Source organism: Phasianus colchicus, chromosome 10 (assembly GCF_987193195.1).
Source record: "Phasianus colchicus chromosome 10, bPhaCol1.hap1.1, whole genome shotgun sequence".
NCBI classification, from domain to species: Eukaryota; Metazoa; Chordata; class Aves; order Galliformes; family Phasianidae; genus Phasianus; species Phasianus colchicus.
Window position 1 is genome coordinate 15,439,723 of NC_143445.1, and position 23,635 is coordinate 15,463,357.

Here is a 23,635-nt window from a genome sequence, read left to right on the forward strand (position 1 = left end):
TGTGTTTTTTTTTTTTCACGCTTGGTTAGAAACATTCTGAACTCTACCTGCCTGCCATGCCCAGAAGGAGGAGGAGCAGAAAGAGCAGAGCCCTGCGCACAGCTAACCTCCACTCCTTGGGCAAGCACAAGCTGTCAAAAGCTTGTTAACTCTGTGGGCTTTTTTTGGTCTGTGGTTTTCGGTTTGATTTGTTGTTTTCTTTTCTGTGTTTGTTTTTGTTTTACAAAACAAAACACTCCTGACATTAAGAGGAGTAAAACACTGAGCTCTTCTTACTTTACTGACACCGTCCTTCAGAGACTCCTGGTGCACACGTAAAAGTTGACTGCAACACCTGCCATCCAATATCTCCTCTGGAACTGTTGTTTATAAGTTATTTCAAGTCCTGTATTTTCCTATAGGTAACCCACACTCTTTAAAGTTATTGTACCTTCCAAATCAGTGTCTTTGGTAACCCACATCCTCAGATAAAGCATGGTTTCCATCTCCCCCACTCTTGCCTGCTTTTCAAATGTGGCTGCAGTTCCAGTAAGCTCTCTAGCTTTTAGCAGAATTGCCCTGCTGTGAGAGCAGAGGGAGATGATGATTTAGTGGGGTAAATCATTATCTGAATAAAAGGTGAGAGTCTCATTGTCTTGTTCACACATGCATAAAGCAAGCACAGGTGCTAAATCCCAGTCTTCTGGTAGATCATATAGACAGAAATTTGTATTCACATTTCTTCCCTCAAGCTTTATCTATGTCTAAAAAGTAAAATGCCTTAGAGACACAGGCATACCTAAAGGGAATGCACATTTCCTTGTCATCACTACAACACCTCCAAGACCTCTCAGTGCACCCTCAGGGATGAGCATTTGGACTCACAACACCTGAAGAGCTCCCCAGAACTTCAGGCAGCCAGAGGCTGCGGGGTGAAGGACCATGGCTGGAACCCAGCTCAAAGCCCAGTGGCCAGGGAGGCTTATTAGGAGAAAGGCACTGCAGCATGGGTCCACCATTCAGATGCCTGACAAGGAATGAAATGCTACTGAGTTCTCTCTGTTTGCGCAACCACGATGAGCAAGGAATGGAGAGCCTGTTGTGGGCATCCTGAGGGAACGTGTTCCCACCGATGCATGGAAACTGTCTTATTGCAAACCATTTGTTTTGCTACTACTGAAAAAGCTACTGCTTTTCTCCAGTTACAGCCAGCAAGAGATGTTTCACAGAAAGCTATGTGAAGTGCTTTTCTTTCCAATTAGATGTTCGTGATATAAAAGGCAACACTATTACCTGGCAAAGCACCTGATAGTCATGCAACTGTCCTATCTTCTTTCCAGACTTGGCTCAATTCTTGCCCTCAGCCATATTCTGTATGATAAATTCAACCATTTAGTTACACATTACACAGAAAAGCATTTACTTCTTTTCACTTTGAATCACTCACTTTCACCCAACTTTTCCCAAGCAGTGGCACAAGGGAACAGACTCCTTTTCCACAGCATTTACCACTTCTGTGACACCTCTCTAACGCGCATCCTTTGTGTAGGAGCAATGCCAAACTGCTGACCAAGTTTTTGGTAGTGCAAGAAGAAATGGCCACAAGTTGGGCCAGGGGAGTTTCAGGTTGGATATTAATTCTTCTCAGAAAGAGTGGTGGTGCTCTGGCACAGGCTGCCCAGGGAGGTGGTGGAGTCACCATCCCTGGAGGTGGTCAAGAACCGTGGGATGTGGCACTGAGGGACATGGGCAGTGGGCAATATTGATGATGGTGGATATTAGGACTAGATGACCTTAGAAGTCTTTTCCAACCTTAATGACTCTATTATTCTATGATACTGAACTCTGAGGTTTTACAGCTCCCTAACATTTTTGCCCTCCTTCTCACAAAACTCTCCACCAGACTTCACAAAGCAGAAGGGAGTCGCTCTGGATTTGTTAGCAAACATTATACAGTCAAACCAAACAACGACATTAACAAACAAAGCAACAGTCAGGCACTAAAATGAAGTGACTGTTGTTTCCACTTTGACCGCAGCCCTCCATACCGTAATTTGTACTATAAACTTTTAATTAAAAATATATACTGATGATCATTATATATTTAAAAGCACTTCAGCTCTACTGAGAGTTTAGCTGACACTTTGTCTCGGTGCATTGCAAAACTCACTGCTCCAGCTCCAGAACCTCACATCCTCAGGGAACATGCACTTTGGCAAGCAGCATCCAACCGAATCTGCACTTACATCGTTTGGAAATTTGAATTACCAGAATCGGGAACTGGTGCAGCACAAGAGAGCAGCCCATCATCTCTCAGAAACACAGCACGGTTAAATAAATGCAGCTTTGATGTCCAATTTGCTCTAGAAGGTTCCAAGGCAGGAGGCAGCAGGACTGCACTTGAAACTTTTCTGTACCCCCCACCATGATTGCTGGGATATTGGACCTGAAAACCAGCCCTAGCCCACCAGTGTACAGGTCCATTCTTGCTGGTTTGCCCTGGTTTCACACGAGATCATGACAACATGAATTTACTGCAGGCTGGGCCTGTGCCTACAGAAATTACCATGAGATACCAGTTCAGCTTCATTTCTCTGGACATGTCCTCCTTCCCACCCAAGAGTTCATCCTGCTACCTTACATAGCTTACATAGGGCCTGTGTGCCCACACAGCACACATGGCAGGCCTGGTTCTTGGGGAGGAAGCCCTAAAAACCACTCGGGTGCCCTCTATCCACAGAGATCAGCTCAAAGCCCAACTGATCCATCACACCACTCTACCCACAACCTCCCTCCAGCCAAGAGCAACCCAAAAGGCCCACAGTGGCCTCCAGCTGCTCCTGAGCTCCACTCGGGGAGCCCTCTTAACAAAACTCTAAGCAACCAAAAGAGCGGAATAACGAGAGAGCTAATAAACTCAGGATGAATTGTTGTGGGTGGGCAGGGAAAGAGTAGGACAATGTGCAGAGAAAAGTTTTATACGGCACATCTTTGACCTCGGATGGCTATATTTCCTGAGGGAAATCCCACCTTGTGGAGCACTACTGAGCCTTGTCTGGGGCAGACCTGCTGCACAAAGGAGCAGAAAGTCCACCCCCAGATCACACTGCTGCAGGCAGGACAGGGAGCAGCTGTTGGTAACGGGCAGATGAAATGTTGGGTCCCATCTGTGGCTCCAGGCATTTCCCTGCCTTCCTCAGACCCGTACTGGTAATTAATTGCATGGTTCCCAACACCTGCTACATGACTCAGACCACAGGTGTGCAGGAATTCCCTGATTTCTCAGATTTTGTCCAAAAATTCATTCCTGGAAGGTATAAGCATGAACTCTGCAGGACATAGATCCAGGAAGCAAAGAACCTCTTAATTCTGGACTGTTTCACCAAAATTGAAGGCTTCTGTGTGAAACTATGCATTCCACATGGGTCACAACTGTTTTCTGCGTAGAACTGTGAATGTGTAGGAAGATGCATCGGCCAGCATGATGGATCCCATAAACTCTTCAAACTTTGTGTAACCAAATTACCTTGGTCAGAGACAGCCACCAAACAGGAACCTGAACCCCGAACCAAACAGCAGGGCCAATTTCACATGAACGTAGAAACCGAAAAGCCCATATGAAAAGAAAGCAGCAGAAACCAACACTGTGCACCCATGGGGCCACGCTGCTCCTCGAGGTACAGAGCAATTACAGCAGTTTTCTCCATCAACACCTCCTACACGGGAGCACTGCCTTCTCCCAAGCGCAGCCCCAGGGCGTGGAGACTGCTCAGCTCTCCTGCACAATGGCAGGAATACAAGTTGTCTGTTTGAAAGGGGAGGGAAACAGGGGAGGAGGGGAGAAGGAAAAAGAAGAAAGAAAAAAAAAGAAAAAGCCCTTGGGTGACGTAAGGGTGTGGGAAATTTCTACAGTACTTACCTGTTGGGGAAGGGTGGGCCTCCCCTGGTGTATAAAAAGCTGCCACGGCTTTGCTTAACTTGTTACTGACTACCGCCACCCGGGTGAAGGGCGGGGGGGCATGGCCGCAACCCGACCAGGTGCACCTGCGGGCGGCGGCGGGGGGAGGGGGCCTAGCCGAGCCCAGGGAGGGGGCACTGGCGGGGGGGGGAGGTCGGGGGGAGCTCCCACCACCGCCCCGCCCGGAGCCGCCGCCGCGCTCGCCCCGGGCCAGGGGGACCGCGGTGCCCCGGGCGCGGGGAGGAGCTAACCGTGGGACCCCCCCCCCCTCCGGCGTCCGGCGGAGCAACCCGCCCCGGCCGGGGGGGCTCCAGCTGTTGCACAGCTGCCTCGGCGGGCGGGGATCGGGGTGGGGGGGGAGAGGAAGGGGTCAAGTTATTATTCGCAACAATACCTCGGGGGGGAGGAGGCAGCGGAGGCGAGCGCGGCGGCGGCGGCGGCGGGAGGAGGCGGCAGGGGTGGGCCAACAGGCGGGGCCGGGGTCGCGGTGGAACTCCGGCCCGCCCCGCTCCGCCCCGGCTCGGCCGCGCTCCTCCCTCGGCCCCCCACGGCCCCGCCGCCGGCCCCTTCCGCCCGCCGCCGGCCCCTTCCGCGCTCCGCTCCCCGGCTCCAGCCGGCCCCTCCCGCGGGTCCCCCAGCCCCCTCCGCGCCTCTCTGATCCCCGCCGTCCCCCCCACCCCACCCTCCCGGCTCTGTTTCACTCCGCCCTTCGCATCCCTTCCTCCGGTCTTTCCAGTCCTTTTGCACCCCCCCATCTCGTGCCGCGCTCCCCCTCCCCTCCCTCGCGCCCCTTACCTCCCCTCCGGCGTAGGAGGTGGGCTGCGAGCCCCGAGCTCCCGGGGACACCCCCGAAACAAAAAGCGAAAGCGGCGGCCGCTGCCTCCCGCCCCGCCGGGCTGCTGCGCTCTGCCCGGGGCTGACGTCAAGGGCCCAAATTCCTGCCTTTCCCTGCAGGCAGATTTGTCCATGTAAGGGCTGGGGCCGGGGCTGGGGCGGCAGCTCGCGGCACCTCGGGGGTGGGGGAACGGCGATGCCGCTCCGGCCCAGACCCTGCGAGCATCGCTCCCCCGCCCCGAAACTCGGGGGTAGGCCCTGGGGCGTCCGCACCCCCTCGCCCAGCCCCGGGCAGAGATCCCAGCGTTCAGCTTCTCCTGGAGGAGTTTTGTGCTGTGGTTTTGGGGCATTTTTCCTGGCATGTTTTACTCTGTTCTTCCCCAGCCGGGGGAAGCGCACGGAGGTGGACGATGCTCGGGGTTACAAAAGTTCTGTTGCCTGCTCGTAGATTCGTAGAAAACCTAAGGAGCTGGGGGAGGGAAACCGTGTTTTCTGCTCTTTCTTTCAGTTTGCTTTGTGGTTATTGACTAAAAAAACTGGAATTAAAATAATTTAAATTTTGAGTGTGATTGTTTTGATGATGGGTCTAGGTTGGGTCTGCAGCTCTGTAGGCTGGGATTGCGCTCATCCTGAGGAGCAGGGGAAGGCAGAAGGGTTACGCTGCGTTCAGGGGCCCGGTGCCAAGCCTTACTCATTTGGAAAGAGAGCGCTGGATGAGATTTTAAGCACTCTAAATGTATTTCACTTTGACAATCAAGAGCTCTGCTGTGCACTTTCAGAAGATGTTTACACTCCTACCCCATTACCAGCTTTAATGTCCGCAGTCACTGCTTAACATCCCCAGAAGAGAAAGTCTGCACGTGAGAACCCAAATAAGGACATTACGCGCCTAAAAGGCTTCAGAAGCTGAAGCTCAGAGCTCAGATCCAACCTCCCTCTTTCCCTCTCTGGCTGCTGAATTCTCCAAAACAAGGAGGTGTTCGGGTGTTCCCCAGACCCACTTGTTGGTGGATTGGAGACCCCGGGAGATGCCACTGCTTGGGAAGCATGCCTCATCTCAAATCCAACTGTGATACAAATCCTCCCTGTTTGGGGCCCATTCGGTGTCCTGCTCTGGCCCTGGGTACCAGGGCTGCCAAATTCCTGCAAGGGACACGGAGCACTGCTGAGGGCAGATGCTATCAGAAGCACTGGCACCAGCCTGTCATCAGAGCCGTGCAAGGTTTCTAAGCACTGTGACTAGAAATACCCTGGCCTTGTCTTAGACGCCTACCCTATATCTAAACCCTGCTGGGATCCAAAACCAAAGCAGAATAGCACATGAGTCAGCAGGGCCCCGTGCCGTAGGTGTACCTCAAGTGCCAGTAATACCACAAGCATGGCCTGTTGTGAAAGACGGGCACAGCTGCTACTTAAAGCACGGGTGGACAGGGCTGGGTGCTGAGTGCCAAAGGCTTTGCCCGCTGTCCTATAGACATGGGTGCAGTTCCCTCGATGGCCATGCAGCAATTCACGTGTCTCCTAGCTGAGTGTTTTGACCACCAGACTCAAGGCCGCGTTCATTGGGCTCTTAGGAAGGCTGCCATGGTTGCTGCAAGGAATTGGGTGGTTGTGACAAGGGACTTGCTGCCATCAATGGTTGTCAGTCAGTGTGTTGTTGTGGCTCTCACTGGAATCCTGCTTTGTAGCATAGAAGCAAATGTACAGAGGAATTTTTGCCTGTTTTTTTTTTTATTATTATTACTTTTATTCTCCATTAAGTCTTTTGCAGATTTGCAACAGTCAACTGGTATTTAGGGGAAGTATCTGAGAACTAAATGAAACCATTTGGCCCAAGATGAGAGACACGCATTCTCCATTTAGGATTTCAGAGTAAACCAGTGGTCAAATATTTTCCTTGTCCCATATCCAACAGTTATTGCTTCTTTATCCATCAAGCTTATGCAATTTTCCAGCCGCGTTAACAGAAGAGAGGATACTTTGCACGCCCGTAACAGCTTCCTTTGAATGATCTCAAAGGCTGTAAGCTTTGGGCTTCCAAAGCATGAGATAGTATTCCTGCTGCCTCCATTTTGCAGGTAGGTGAACTGTGACTAATCCTCTGCAGCACAGCAGAGAAGTTTGATTCCCAGCCCATTACCTTTGCAACAAGCTGCCCCAAATGGTCACTGCTTTGTCAAGCGCAGCGCGTTTTCTATTTTTTTCTAATTTCCTATCATGACCAATATCATAGATTTTGGAAATGAAAGTTGAAACTTCAAGGTGCTGAGCCTGGCTGTGAAAATCTGCTCTTTGCCTGGAAAGAATAAAAAATATTGGCAATGTGCAATCATTCCTTTGGTAATATCTGTCGCACCCTACATCATAGCAGCAAAATGAATTAAACAGCACAAGACTGAAATGCCTGACATAGCATAGGCCACTCAGGAGGCAGTAATACAAGAGTCAGCTTGGACCAATATTAATTCAGGAAATGAAGTTTTTAGTGGTTAAGGAACACGACTAGAAACCTGGTCTCTGTTCTTTTCCTGTGTTGTACAACTTTAAACCAGGCAGTTCACCTTCCTGTGTCTGAGGAGCCTTTAGAAACCTAAAGCATGCATGTGCTTTCCCTCTGCAAGAAGGGGTACACCACAAGCAGCCTGAAGCAAAACTTCCCACCAGACCTCAGGCAAAGGGATTCTGTGCAAAGTTTCCAGAATTCAACAGATGAAACCTCATTGTTTAGAATCTGAGTCTCTCCTTCTTGATGAAATGTTGGATGCAAATGTCACAAAAACCAACCAAATAAGCACACACAAGGTTGGAAGAGCCCTTGGGAAACCATAGAATCATAGAATCAGTAAGGTTGGATAAGATCTCTAAGGTCACCTAGTCCAACTATCCCCATTACTGCTCACTGCCCATGTCCCTCAGTGCCACACCTCCATGGTTCTTGAACACCTCCAGGGTTGGTGACCCCACCATCTCCCTGTGCAGCCTGTGCCAGTGCCCAACCACTCTTTTGCAGAAGAAATTTTTCCTAATATCCAATCTGAATCCACGGTAATTCATCCCTCACACCATAAAGATGGAGCAGCTTTGTCTAAACTGTACTTGACAGATGATTACCTGCTTTAGGATATCTTGAAGATCCATTTCAGTGCTTCAGTTTGAAAAGCTTTTCTTATCTCTAACCTAAGTCATTTTTGCTGCAATTCAGCTCTTAATCAGATGGGGATCTGATGCATTCCCTCACCAGCAGCAATTCCAGAACAATAAGAAAGGCACCCACCTGGTGAACTAATCCTTCCATGGGTAAAAGCCAGAAATGCTGGAAAACACACTATATGTGCATTTTTGGGACAGTTGCCACCTAATTCCCAGACAAAGATCACAACTGAATAGCATTCGTTCAGCTGGAGATTCCTGTGGCCCAAACCAAAGCACTTCTCAACCCCCTCGCCATGAGGATGACTCTTTCCACACTGAGTGGCACATCTGATCCTTTGGTCTCCAAGCACTGTTCTTGGAAGCACATGCAAAGTGCGTGCTCACAGCAATAGCATTCCTGTGGCACTGGGGAAGGAATGAGGAAACACCAGCATAAATGCTAGACAGAGAAGGGAGAAAAGACTCAACCTGCAAGGCTGGATTAATTTCTAACCAGGGTACATGTTCCTGATCTAGAGATATACACACGTTAGCTGCCTGGTAGAAGGAATCTAGGAACAGTAGTGGGCCAGCTTTGTCATTCTCCACTTTACAGGTATGTTTGCATCCAAACAGGAATGCAAAGCATGTGCTGGGCAGGCATTGGGACAGCATGGATCAAGCCTGGGCCAGAACCCTGAAGGAATCCTTCCTGGTGAGAAATACAATTTCCAGCAACCCCCCAATAATTTTCCATTAGTATATATGCCCATCATCGACCCTCTCTGCATCGCTGTACATGTCTTTCAGTTGCATGTGGCTCACCAAACTCCACGTTTTACCTTCCAATTAGCCTTAATTAATTCCAGGTCATTTTGTTCTTGAGCAAGACAAGCTCTGGTTAGCTCAGGCCTTTGGTATTGTCTTTTGGGATCATACAGATTCCCCTCTGCACTTGTTTCAGGTGTCACTCCCTGCTTTGCTCTGTGACTGTCTCTGTTGTAACTGTGCTAAACTTGCAAAGAATGGCAAAGCTTTGTAAAACTGCTAAATCCCATTGCTGAAAAAGGCACCTGAACAACGTGCCAATGCAGTACAGTTAATTTCAAGGACATGCTTAAATCCAAATTGAATCCAGTGGGGTTTTAGCTTAGGTTTAAATGTTCTGTTGAACAGGGGTGGATTTAAGGATTGAAGTGTTTGCTAGACTGAACGTTTGGTAAATGAGGAAGGAGGGTTGTTAGTGCCTAAAAGAAAGGACTGCCTAGCACCCTGTGGCCACAGGCAAGCCATGACTAATGCTAGTCCTGGCTGCTTGACCATTTTTCTAGAGAAATTTGATGCAATTATCAAACAAAAGTAGTAAAGAAGTTGATAATTTCATTAAGAATCCTCACTCTCTTGGCCTCCGTTTGGTGCAGAGAAAAAAAAAAAAAAAAAAAAGCAGGTTTATAGTATCTCATCAGAATGATGTGATATAATTAAAGCAGAAGACACTATATGTTGTATTTTATGCCATCTGGTATCTAGCACGATAGATTGCTAGTGGTGAATGTCTCGTGTCCAGATTTCATGAGTGCTTTGTTTTATAAGAAAATTGGTCAAATTCTTTAAGGAATCTGCATTGAATAAACAAGTACTCTAGCCTTAAAAGAAATATTTGTGGTAACAAATAATTTGGGGGACATTTTTGCTTCGGCTCTGACCTCACTGTTGAGAATCAAAGCAAAAATATTGAATGCACTAAACAGATGTCTTCTCCTAGTGACAGCAAGATGAGCAGAGACAGCTGGTTAGAAGAACAACAACAACAAAAACACATCATCATTCCTGCTTTGGCTCCAAAAAATCTTGGACTTGCTGTCAAGGAAGAAAGCTATGTATGTAAGGAGCCAAGAAAGAGACAAATATTATTGAATTTGGTAGCATTTTAGTGAATGTGCTGGAAATAACTTAAGTAGGAAGAAAAACTGGATGCGCTCCATTGTTTATTAAAAGAATGCCTCCTCCTATTTCCACAGGGACCTATAGCCCATATTGTCATTAACACATTTACGAGATGTATATTTAAAATATGTTGCTTCACTCATCAATCTTGTGGGCTCTTCTTGTAAAGAAGAGTTACAGCACATAAAAATATGTACTGCCACATAAATATAGTAGCTGCAAGCTAGAGGTACCAGCCATGAATACAGCTCCTTCAATCAAGGAAGATGGGTGTATGAAGACAGTTATAGAGATCAGAAATATTAGGAAAGGAGGAGAAGAGAAAATCAGATTTCCACTAGTGAAAAATAAGAGATTTTTTAAAAAAGAAGATGTTTAAAATACAAACAGAAATCCTGGACGAAGAACAATCTGAGCTGCACTGAACAGCAAATCAGAGATGAGACAAGACTGCAGAATAATGCAGTGACCTGGTCTGCACAGAAGTAGCACAGTCTTTCTCTTGCAGGTTTTCATGTGAACAAAACTTGAACTTTCTGCTTGGCTCCTGGACAACTCTATTTCCCCAAGCTTTGGGTCAAATTGAGGTATGAAAAGCTATGCAGTCTGGCTAAATCCAAAGAGAAATGATTTGAGGTGGCTATTTCAGGAGCAGTAGTAGCCCCAAATACTGTGTCATAAATACTGCCCTGTGCAGCAGGAAAGGTCTTGATGTAGATTTGCAAACTCAGAAGGTCTCTTCCATGGAGTGCTTCAAAATCCATAGCTGCCTGCTACAGAAGTCATAAGGAGTTTAAAGCCTCATGGAACAAAAATGTTTCAAATGGTATGAAGAATGACCAATTTGTCAAACTAGCTTCTAAACAGAGAATGAAAGTGCATGGCCAAAAGATAAGGATGTGGGTCTTGGGTCTCTGGTTCTTGGTTGCCAGCTTTGTGCATTCTCAACATAGCAAGAAGGCAGCCCATGTACCATCATTTTCATCGTAGGAAACTGGAGTTAAGTCTCCTGCTCTGCAACAGAGCAGATGTGGAACCTTGGGAAAGTTGCAGATTCCTCCTTTTGCCAGTATCTTAGAGAGTCTGGAAACTTTCCCATCTCTACTGTGACAAAAACAGTTCTCAAAAATTTTGGAAGACTTTTCTCCCTTGTAGTAAAGGACAAAAAACACACAATGATAAACAAATCTGAACTCCAGCACCATCTGAAAATCAGGGCACTATTCTGCTTTAATTCCCCATCTTGCCAGTTTCAGCTCCAAGACCTGACCCGCAGTCTCCCAGCCACCCCAGTAGTGACCATGCCACGACAAAGGACCATCTTGGCAAGAAATTCCACACAAAAAATTCCTAGACTCTCTTGCTGAAATTGATACATTCCCATATACACAACATGAAAGGAATCATGTCTAACAAATATTTTATAATGAAAAACATTTACTCAGCACGTTCCTACGCAGCAACTCTGAAGGTTTGTGTCTCAGTATACTATCTATAAAAAGGAGACAGCTTTACTTCCCAAGCTCTGGAAGAATACAATTGCATAATAAACCATGGACTTGCTCCCTCCATCAACTATTCTAAAATCTTCATGTACCTTATAAGATGTAAATATAGCCTGAATTGGAACCTACTATAACTCACATGTTTAACCTTCACCAACAGCAACTCTACCCAAGGGCTGCTCCAATTCCTCTGTGGGACACAAGTAATGCAGCATGCCCCAGCAGCCCTGGAATCGGCCATCCCCAGGAATTAGGATTGCCAAAGAGCCAGCCCAGCCCCGCTGCCAGTGAGGTGACAGATCCCTGGCACTAGAGCTTGTGCTGCTCATGAGCTGCTTGTGGCTGGAGAGGAATGTCTGCAGAGAGCTAAACCAGAATGCTCATAGATCCCTTCCAAATGGCTCGCCTCTAATCTAGCGGATAATTAGAGAGTAAATGTACCCTGGGAGCTCCATCTTTCCCCCTGCTGCAGTATCGTAACTTGATAGGAAACATAAGAACATCGAGTTTGTGCACAGATATTAAGGGGTGTCTGCACTGGAGAAATCTTGGGATGTTGCTGATGCCTTGAGCAGTGCAAAAAATGTCAGAGCCTCCTACATGTATTCTTTCACTTCTCATATGACACATTTGCTTCAGTTACCTGTTTGATGCTACAGACTCACTGCATCCACTGCAGCAGCACAGCAGTGACCCAAACAAGAGCTGGGACTCCAGACTGAGCCTGTGAATACAAAGCTTACAAATATTTGCTCAGAGTCCTCTTAGAAAGGGTCAGATGCTTTCAAAACTTCAACAAAACTGACATTTTGACATCATTTGTATTTTTTAGGTCCACACCTACCACAGGGAGGGAAAAAAAAAAAATATGAGTTTTCAGTTGGTATTTCCATTATCCTGCCTACATTTCAACCAATTGCTTCCAGCATTTGCAGAAATTCTGGATGCCCATCTCACACGTCCAGCATCTCACTCTTCCCAAGCGTAGGCTGAAAAATGCCACTTTCCTCCACTGTTAAGTCTGAAGCCGACTACACCCATGTGTCAGCTGTTTACCACCCTCTGTCCCCTCCCTTTGGGCAGCTGACCAGGGAAAATGACCTATACTCTTGAAGCATTCATTTTATTTAGTATTACAGAGAAGGAGGGTTGAAGACAACAAGCAACCTAAGAATATAACCATTCCCACCATATCTTATTACAATTAGAGGGATCAGCTTGCCTCTTTGCTTGTGGGAACACAACAGAACCAGCCAGACTTCATCTGGGCTCTTTCCTGCTCTGCTTAAGCTTAACCAGACTGGTTCCATTCATGCTTTACCTTCAGGTATGAACAGAAATCTACTTAGTCTTGCCTTAGCTGCATTGACACTACTCTGGAGATGCATATATGAGACGACCATTTTGCACAAGCAATACCAACACAAATCCAAATGTCAGGAAGCATTTGAGAGTGCCACAATATTGTCACCGTCACCCTGAGAGTTGCACCAGTTGACAGTGCTGATGTTGAGCACCAACCATGAGGATCTGGGAGTGGTGCACACCCTGCGTTGAGCCTCACCCCATAATGAGACAGGCAGGCAATTGAGAAAAATAGCACCCTGGCCCCTTCCTGCAGTTAGATCATTATAATGGGTAAATATTTTCTTAGATAGAGAGCTGAGATAAGGGACTTCAGATCTCTGAAATGGAATTTGAACTCAGAAGGACTATCCCTGCCTTGTAGTTCTTCGTAACATTCTTTTACCAGCCGAATGCCTTCTTCCCCAGAATAGCTGGGAAATCAAGTGGGAACTTCTTAACAGCTAAAGGTGAAGGCATGCATCTCATGGAATAAAATAAGCTTGAATAACAAAAGCAGCATAAGAACAGCAGCTCAGTTTTAGGCAGCAGAGAGATTGTTCACCATGAGATATATAGAACTGATTTTGTAACAGGTGCCAAGGGTTAATTCCCAGACATCATTACAGCTCTACACCATTCAGACTAAATATGTACTGGGGAGTAAAGAGAAGTCTCTGAGTTGCAGAGTCAGAGTCCTAGAGCCTGGCTTAGTGAACTCACTTCAACGAGAGCCTGTTGCAGTAGAGAAAAATGACTGTGATTTTTAAAAAAATTAAAATCACTGTTCTTGTGCTACAGCAAAGAGCGATTAGTCATTCCCTATTTCTTTCTCCACATTATTCATTATTCCCCAACCTCTTTTATAAGGGCTGCTCCAAAAGTAATGCCTCCTATTTTACAATGTTGGCTCATGTTGTCACAGGTGGATGTTGGTGGGATGGCAGTAAAGGATGAACCTTCCTACCAATATCCTGTTACATTCTGTGGCCATGTGACAGATGGCAGCAGGGGTGCAGTCTGAAAAAATCGCATCTGGAAGTGCTTATAGAGCAAAGGTGTCGAAATGAATTCCTCCATGCAGAAAAAATGGCACCCACTGACATTCGTTGATGCTCACTGAAAATTTTTGGAGACCAAATAGTGAACACAGTGAGGCAGTGGGTGGTGTGTTCCAGCAGTGGTGAGAGATGTGAAAGACAAGCCACATTCCTGATAGCCACACACTGTTGGTGCAGATATTTATGAGCATGGCATACAGGCTCTTGTTCATCACTAGCAAAAATGCGCAGCTGGTAGTGGTGGCTGTGTTGCAAAATAGTGTGTCATAGCTGAAAATGTACTCCATTAAAAAATGTTAATGTGTTCTTGGTATCTGTTGTAGTTTCCATGAAACTCAATAGGAGGCATTACTTTCAGAGCAACCTTTATCCTCCCCCTTGGTGTTCCAATCCCGTTATGAGCTTTCTCAGGGTTTGCACTTTTGCACTGGAGGTGCTGGTTTATGAGCCTCCTTAATGGAAGGATGTCTTTGAGGAACAAGTCCGACTTAAATATCACTTAATATTCAAGAATGTTCTCCACTATTTGACCTCTTTGTGGCTGAAACAGTATTCTTCAGACAATAACCTTAGTGTTTCAAAGCTGGGACCAACACCTGTGGAGTTTCCAAACAAATGGGCTCAGCATTCCCTGATGCACTTCTAGTTACTGCTCCCACGTTTGATTGTTTTGTAATTATAGTTGTAAAACATGCTATGAGGTAACGCATGGGGGCAAAAAAAAAAAAAAAAAAAAAATCACATTGCAGAATGGTAGGGGATTTATGGGAGCTACAAGACAAAGAATAACCCACCTTTCTTTCTTCATTGTTTTCCTTGGAAGCCAGCCACCGAAGTTTCCTTGTCAGTAATACAGGGGTTTGTAAATAGAACAAAGAGCTTCCTCACGCCGAGGCTCATTATATAACCCCAGTGAAGTCATGGTGTATCTTCGCATGCAGTTCCCTTGAACTTTGCATCTTTCTCCTCCTGAGAACAGCCCTGTATGCCAGTTTGAACAGATGTGGTTTCCTTTAGGAAAAGTTTTCTGTTAGGGTCATTCCAACTTCCCTTTCAGAGCTTTCCAGCTTCACGTGCACTTTGCTCAGGGGATTACTACAGTGACCGCCCACTCCATGTGCTACTGTTAAGCTTCTCCTCACCTGCTGGCTGAGCTGAACGAACGCCGAAATCTCTGGTCCATAGAAAAACCTGACATTTTGTGTTTTCCTGAATCAAACCGGAAAGCTGCAATTTCCTTTGAGCTAAAATGATGAGAAACGTCATTTCAGAAGGAGCAAAACGGCCTTACTGCAGCCTTTTGTTTGGGTGTTACAGGCATGTTTTCAAAGGAGACTTCAGCTCATAAAACACCCCAGGATCCAAGGGGTCCCAAAGGCATTCAGGCAGCACCCACTGCCCTGAAGTCATCAAGGGAGATGTAAAACATGCCCAGGGTGATCTGCTGGACAGATGAAGTAAGGAGACATGACTGGAGATGTGACTGAACCAGGTGGGGTTTTGTCGTGCCCATGTAGATGTATTCTCTATTTCCACCTCAGTGCCACCAGTTCACAGGAATATAGAGTGTTGTTTTTCAGCCTCACTGAAAGCAAAAGCCTTTCATGATTCAAAGATAGTCAGTTGTACAAGCTGACATTCTGATACACTGAGGGCATAGCAAGCAAAAGTGCATATCAAGTGTTTCATAGATACTGCATTTCACTACCTAAAGGGAGGCTATAAGAAAGAAGGGGACAGACTCTTTAGCAGGGCCTGTTGTGACAGGACAAGGGGAAAAGGTCTTTTACACTAAGGGTGGTGAGGCACAGGTTGCCCAGGGAGACGGTGGGTGCCCTGTCTTGGAGACACCCAAGGTCAGGCTGGATGGGGCCCTGAGCATCTGATGGAGCTGTGGGTGTTCCTGTTCAGTGCAGGGAGTTGGGCCAGATGGGTTTTAAGTGTCCCTTCCAACTCAAACAATGCTACGATCCTAAGTGCAGCTTTAAGAAGTTTTAACTAAATCAGAGCATAAGGCAGCACACATCCTTTCATTTAAGTATCAATAGAGCTTTGGTTGTTTCAAAAAGTTTTCAAATGAACAAGAATAAGACCTCCTGTGGCTGATAAGGAGCATCAAATATAAAAGTTCAAGCTGGTTGAGCTGAGCTAAGATAAGCTAGTGTGTAGGCAGCTCCAAAGCAGCAACAATATAGCAGGAAAACAGCCCTACCCTCTGAACAAATGAGAAAAGCAAAACAAAGAAAACAATGGCTGAAAAACTGCTGCTACCTGGCCTTCATGGAAAAAAAAAAAAAAAAAAAGAAGGGGAAAAGAAAAACGGAAGGGGTGAAATAAACACTTCAAGACTGAAATCTCATCACAATCAAAGTCAGCGTGACTCCCACATCACAACACTTCACAGGTCTAATAGACACAATGTTGTTCCTTCACACAAAACTGAAACACAAAAGTCACAGAAACCCATCATGCCAATGCTGTGGCTGCTTTCCGGAGCAGAATCTCTACAAATGTCAGTGTTTCCTTTGTTCTGTGCACTCTTTATAATGGATCTATCATCTGTTTGGTAAAAGATCCAATGAAATATGTAATAAGGTTATCTCACCATCTCTGTCTATTGTAAAGCCGTATCTCCTCTTCCACACGTTAATTATTGTCTTCCATTTCCTGTGTCAGGTCTAAATTAGAAAATAAGGGCTCAAGACTTACAAGCTTAGCAACTCACCATACATCAGCTGAGCGGTGGTAACACTCCATGTGCTCCCTCTTAGCCTGTAATAAACAAAACCTGTGTGGCTTTGCAGTGCACAGCCTGCAATCCATGCAATTTAGCTTAACCTCTGTGTAATGTCAGCTAAGCTGACAGTGATAGCTAAGCTGATGCTCAGCCCTCATATTGCAAGGCTCTGCCTTAAAATCTTGGGAGCAGAGTTCTACTATTACCACTATCTAGAAAAACTACAATGACTCACGTGCTTCAAAAAGATGCTAAAAAGGAAAAGAAAAGAAAAAAAAGAAGTTGTGCATTATTACAGTTATCAACCAGCATCTCTTGATTTGCAGGTCTCAAAGCATGAATTGCTCAAACTTTGGATCAAGAAGTGAAGCAATCTATTTCCAAAGTGCAAACAGGGAAAAGTTATATGAGTCTTCTAGCAATTTCAGGCAAATCTATCACAGAAGCAGCATGCTTGGCCTTTTTACTGTGCATCTGTCTGAGGTTTCCAGTAAGATTTCACTGATATATAGTAAGAGTCAAAACTCTAATCTGTTTTAACTCTTTTTTATTGTCTCTGCAGCACTAACTTTGAAAAATGGCCTTGTCCCCAAAGAACTGCACACAGCCCGTGTAGGGAAGCTGTTAAAATAAATGCATTACATAAAAAAAATTGCAGAGGAACTCAGCTCTGAGGGTTTGGGAGCCACAACATATAGATATAAAACAGATCAGTAAAAGTACGAGTGGAGGTCAGAAGTAGAGAACGAGGGAAGTCCCTTTCTGGCAGTTGTTGCACACAATCTCTGAAATCAACAATTCCTCTCCTTCTGTCACGGGGCTTCAGCTTTTTAATAAATGACTCTGCTTATGTTAATGTCCTTCTGCCTTCCTCCTTGCTGACCTCAATGCACACGGAGCTGATTCATAAAGTTCTGCTTTCTCTGTGTCGGAGTGCTTATTGGAGACCTTTTTTGTAGTGTTCTGCCTGCGAGACGTCGAGCTGATTTATGTGGACTAAGGCACAGCGCAGCACTGTGTTGGCTGCCCTACCTGAATATTATATTTCCTACACACCGTGTCCCTGCCCGCCTCTACCGCGGTCTGATTTCAGATAGTCAGTGCGTTGTTCAAAGGAGAGAGTGTACTTTCTTCCTCCCAGAAAGGCTTCTTAGATATGCAGGAGTAAAAAGGTGCTTTTCCACTCATCTCCCTTGCAGAGCACTGGTATCTGTCTAGACGCTGCTTGTGGAAACTCAGACAAGGAATAACGTGCAGATGAGAACGATTCAATAGTAGGGAAAAAAAACACCAGGTTGCCTCAAAAGGTTGAATCACAAGCAAGATGGCAAAAAGATCTAAGAACGCTGGAGATGACGGAGGAGCTCAGCTTGGCGTTTGTCTGTTTATTCCAGCAGGATATGCAGATTCCACCCTCCTGACATCACAGCATCATCTCACCTCATCAGGGCTTCATGACGCAACCCCTTTCTGTAGCACTGAGTCAGCACCATGGTGCGATCTCATCTTGGCCATGCAAGATGGGAGAAAGGTCGTACAAGGAAGTAGAAAGCTGTGGCTGACCTCTCCAGAGGTCCCCAGAGGGATTTAAAAACTTATGGTCATCTCATGAACACTCCTCCCAGGCTTAGAAAATGTCTATATGTGGGATGTGAAATGACACAGCACTGTGCTACAAGGGAGCTCCCACAGCAGATGGAAAAGTAACTAATGTTGTGAGTTGACACAAAAGACCAAGGAATGCCTGCACTTAACTCCTGGAGCTCCAAAAGAAATTGCAAAGAGCTGAAAAGTTTCTTAAAGCATCACATGCAAAGTGGAGAAGTAACCCTCTGCTTCCCCGCCAACAAAAGCTGTGTTCTATTGTGGCAAGAATAACTGAAAGAATCTAAAAAGCTTTTACAAGGGCCCACTTACAAGAAATAACCCAGGGAAGTAGTGCAGTCACCGTCCCTGCAGGGTTCAAGAACTGTGGAGATGTGGCACTGAGGGACATGGTTAGTGGGCATGGTGGGGATGAGCTGGGGTTAAACTTGATGATCTTAGAGATCTTTTCCAAGCTCAATGATTCTACAAAATCCAGCCACACAGAGGTTAAGATACGGGGCCACTACCCCTGGGTCTAAACTTAGACAATCCTAAAATGCCTCAACCTAAAAAGGCACCGTTTGGCACCTAACTGCAATTCCATACAATAGGAGCAGGAGGAAGAGCTCTTCCTGGAAGCACCCATTCCAAATACCTGATGGCAGTCAGAGGCCAGGTGCTTCTCACGTTTGCACATAGGAGTCCCTTTTGTTGGAGGATTTAGGTCACAGGAACGTAGGAAAGGGAGCTCTGAATCACCTGGCTTTTGCACGTGTTGCCTACGCGTTGTGCAAAGGTTTCTGAATTCAGCCTCCCTCCAAGACACACCCTTTGTTTGTTACTTTCTCTCAGGGCTTTTTCGCAACCTCGCCTACTGCCAACATAAACAAGGTTTCAACATCTTCCTTCAGTCTATCTTGCACTGCTCTAAATGTCAACCAGCAGTACAACATTGCTCCCTTGCTTAACTGGGCAAAATACCCGCCGTTGCAACCTCGCTCCATGACTTCCTTCAGGAGAAAGTTTCTTGGGAATGATAAATGACAGAGCTTGCAATTTGGAATTACTCACACTGATACCAGATACCAAGAGCCTTGTGCAGGTTGGCATTGCTGAGCAACCATCAAGCATCTGTAGCACACCAGAAAGGTTAGGAAGAGTAATTACCAGGATTGCAGTGGCAAGTAGTTGTAGCTTTCTACCTCGTGTGCATCGAATGCTAGAGAAGCAAGATGCTGCCACTTGAATGCCTTTTCCCAGCTTGAGTGAAACAAACTTCATTCCATTCCTAATAATTAGGGTTACTACAGGAGGTTCCCTCTTACTAAAGGGAGACAGCCACCATGGAGACTTTCTTCACTCCCAGGTCTTGTCCACACTAGAAAGTAGATTGCTTTCACTAGAAAGTAAACATATGCTGCACTGATCAGAGCATATCTAGACAGCTCAGGAGCATGCAGGGTAGTGCCATGCCCACACTCAGCCACTCCATGCAACCCATGTGGCTGGGATTTTAGCATGGCTTCTCCAGGACTGCCTGCATATAGCGAGTAATATATTTTTGCATCCGTTCACGTTTTTGGCACGTCCCACTGCTTGTCTCAGATGGAGCTATGCTGTGCGTGGGCTGGACAACATCCTGTTATGCTCCCAGGCAGTGGTACACACCGTGCTGGGCTGTCATTAGCCCCAGCCCCTGCCCAGCCTGGCACACCAAAGCTGGGCTGTGGGTGGGTGCTGCTCGTCAGCTGAAGGCGGTTGCTTTTATCAGCAACCTCCATCACTGGGATTTTCTCGTATTCCACGCTCTAGCTTCCTTCAGCCTTGGATTTGCATAACAGCCTAGGTTAGGACTAGTCTGATCTCCAGATGGGAGTACCACATCATGCCCAGCAAATCCTTCATCCCAAACTGGCACTTCACTAGGTGTATTGGCACTGAAAACAAAACCATGCTGGGACAAACGTTGAGTTTTCCTTAGTAATAGGAGGTGCCTTGCTTTGTAGATCAAACTTCCTCACAGTGTGCTAGATTGCAGCGGCAACTCCCAGTCAAGTCTCTGTTTGTTTACAAGCCTTGTTGCCACAGGAGCCAGGTGCTTTCCATGTTTAGCCCTGGCTGCTGCAATGAGCAGCAAGTCCAGCCTCCAGGGACTGCCAGTAGCCACTGACTAATAGGAGCACCTTGACCCTGGTGACGGAAGGCAGTGTCTTGCTTATCTGTGCAACCCCTGGCAAGCAGCAGCTGCAGAGCAGCAGAGGTGGCTCATGGCTCGCTGCATAGCTGCAAGTATGAATTCAGCTCTGTCTGGGCACGCTGGTGGGTGCTCCTGGGTGTAAATAAGTATGTCATCGTTCAAACAAACAAGTTAAAGACAACAGGTTGCAATAGTAACCACGATGCTTTCTGTGGGGTTGTTCACTACAGACAAGTGTCTGATAGGCTTCTCTAGGTCCCACCTGACCAAGTCCATAGATGCTTTTGAGAAGGTGGAGGTGGTCATCCAGGCAGCGACTCTTAAGGTTCTACTGGGTAAAATGATAAGGCAGAGCCAAAGCTGAGAAATGCCAAGTACCCAATATAGCAACTGCCCTCAATTCTGTTCACCTTTCCACCACCACTATACAGCCAAGACGACGGCTTGAGTTTCCTTGCTGAGTGCCAGATTCCCTTGCTGCAATCTGCTTTTATAAAGTATAGACACAGACATACTACTGCAGGACACAGTATCAGCTCAAGGTTGTAAAAGATACGGGGCTGCAGCCTGTCCCACAGCCCCACATCCCTCAAGGCAATGCTGATCTTCTGTAATACATAGATTATCTTGTTGAAATACAAAGATACACTTCCTGCTAAAAATGGCTCACTCCACTTGCCAACTAGATGCAATCTAGATCTGTCTCTGTCATTGCAATGCTTATCAAGCCAACAACTAACGAACTCTGAAAGCAAAGATAGAACAACAACAATGGGAATGGTGCTGCTTGGATCAGAGGTGCTTGAACACAGGGAAATCACCCATCTACTGACATGAGCCATCCTTCAGCTCACAGCTAAACCAAATGGGTTCATCCTTGGCAGTTTATTCACTGCTGTCCCACTGGCTGGATTTTATTTTTTTTTTTAATTTTTTTTTAAGTATACTAAAGCTCAGCCAAGATCTCACACCACAAAACTGAAGGTACAATTGGTGGAAAAACAACAACAACAACTCCACTGCTTTTATTTTTTTCAGCAGCACTCAAAAACCAAGAGTTCCTGCATTCAAGAAGTAAAACACCTTGCACTTTGCCCAGTTAAAAACGACACATCAGTTCTGTCTCATATCAAAACGTCCATTCCCCAACACCAGGAAATATCTGCAGATTTTACTCTTCAGAGCAGAAATTTAGTGACTGTGAACACAATAAGTGCTCTCCACCGTGCTGCTGAGCTTAGCTGTTTGGATGCAGTTTCAGTGGGGATTGCACTCCATTGAGAATATTTGTTTGGGTATGTTTTTTGTCCTAGTGACAATTTTGGGTCACACCGCACCTCCACGTGCACATCTCCCTTGTGCCTTCCTCCCAAGAAACTCAGAGAGTTCCAACTTCCTTCTTGCTGACAAAGAACGAGTTCTTTGCCCAAAACAAGTGAGGAGCTTGGCTTTCCCAGCAAATACCAATTCCTAAAAGCGCCCAGAAGAGAAGACAACTTGGCGACAAGTCAACAACACCTTTTTGTTCTTTTCTTAGGGAAGGGCATTATTTCCTACGAGGATTCTGATTCCCTACCCATTAGTGCCTAGGATTCTTCCTTTTCTGAGAAAAGGCACAGCCACGAGGGCCATTAAGCCACATTAAGAGTGTTAAACTCTTGTTGAACCCAGGTGATGGTGAGAAGATGGCATTTTGCTGTTCTTTCTGAGAAGCACGTTCGTGGAGCTGTGTGCTGACTTGTTGGCAGTGCGTTGCACGATGGCGTTGTGGCACCGCGCTGCTGCAGTGGGTTGGCCCAGAGACGGGAGTCTGCCCTGCACGGGCTTGTATTGCCGAGCACACCAAGCAAAGAGATGAGTTTAACAGCTAGTTTGAAAGGACTGCGTATGATGGTAAAAGAAGAATATTTATCGATGCCTTTCCTCTGAGAATCAGGGTGATTGCAATTCTTTTTTTAAGCCGCATCTAAAAAGTAGTCTATGTTTAGGTAAACTGAGTCATGGAGATTTTTCTGTTGGCACAAATGCACAACGAAGCACATATTTCTTTGGACTGCTAGATGCCAACCTCCCCCCTCCAGGAGGACAAAAAGAGAAGTTGGCTCTAGAAAAAAGAGTCAGTGTTTACATTTTATCGATCGGTAGGCATTGCTGTTGGCCCCAACATGACAATAGTGCGGCAAAGAGAGTTTCTCATTGCCAGGGCTTGGCAGAAAGTGTCTTTCTTTGGTTACTCAGCTGAAGTTGACAAGTTGCCCAGTATTTTTATTATCAAGTTGTCAGCTCTATCTCACTACTGCCCTCTTAATTTATTATTTTGCATTTCAAAATCACAGGTGTGACTCATTGCACAGCCAGAGGTTATAATGAAGTGTCCCACTCATCTTTTAGCTCACCCTTTGTTCAACACAATGCAGATTGCAGAAGGTTTCTGAGGAGCTAAGAGGATTGCAAAAGAGCTGAAGACTTCTCTTTTATCTAACCAACGTGTGGGCAGTGAAACTCCCTGATACGAGACCGGCTGCATGCAATGGTGGGCATGGAGGTTCACTTGCCATTATTGTGAGGACTGAAACTGTGAAGATAGAGCAGCTGCAATTGAAAATAGGTACCCAAACACCAACCACCTCACCCTGAGGATGAGGCAACAAGGGAATCCTAGGATAACACGCACCCCAAAACTGCCTTCACTTCTCAGTTTCCAACAGGACAGAAGATGAGAACCACGCAGCCAGTTGCTTTTCAATTAGCAAGTCTTATCATCAACATCCTATGATTTAAATTGAGAAGTCACTGTAAGCACAAGATTTTGAACTGCCAGCACTGTATAGTTAAGAATCTTGTTGCATTAGAGTTTTTGAAACATGAAAACATGTTTCACAGCATAAAATGGTGCAGTCATTCTTACGTTTCTCTTCAGGTGCTGGGCAAAAGAAAAAAATGGAGCATGGTCCTGTCAGATAGAGCATCTTGCTGCCAACTAAGAAATGCTGTGGAAATGTTGGTACAAACCAAGGGTTTGTGTGTATGAGAAATTGAGGGGAATACTGACTGCTACCAAAAGCCCATGCTAAGCAGACAAAGAGACCCTTTTATCCCAGAAGAAAAATCTCCAAATCCAGAGCTATTCTGAATTGTTTCATTATTTTAATTGGCTTTGGCATGCAGCTGACCCCCCACATTTAAGATGCTGGTTTCGCTCTACATGAAAGCAAATCACACAAACTTGACAAGGTACAACAACAACATGTTCCTAACACAGTGAGCTTCCAAAGACACTCTTCTCCACCATCTCCTGGCAAGAGTTATCTCCAAGGAACAAAAGGGACTTCCTATTGCAGGCTACCCAGAGCA

At 46.0% G+C, this 23,635-nt stretch overlaps 1 protein-coding gene across 6 annotated transcripts in view; it reads right to left on the reverse strand.

Annotated features, from left to right (window-relative positions):
• Window positions 1–4,852, reverse strand: part of LPP (LIM domain containing preferred translocation partner in lipoma) — a 321,563-nt gene extending 316,711 nt beyond the window's left edge. Inside the window, exon 1 of one of the 6 annotated variants that reach the window (XM_031603428.2) lies at window positions 4,733–4,852. The gene's annotated coding sequence lies outside the window, so the exon portion shown is untranslated. Of the gene's footprint in view, window positions 1–3,898; window positions 4,057–4,331; window positions 4,451–4,732 lie in introns of those variants that run through there. The other 5 variants (XM_090147412.1, XM_031603427.2, XM_090147411.1 and 2 more) reach the window with 5 other exon arrangements.
• Window positions 4,853–23,635: the final 18,783 nt, after the last annotated feature.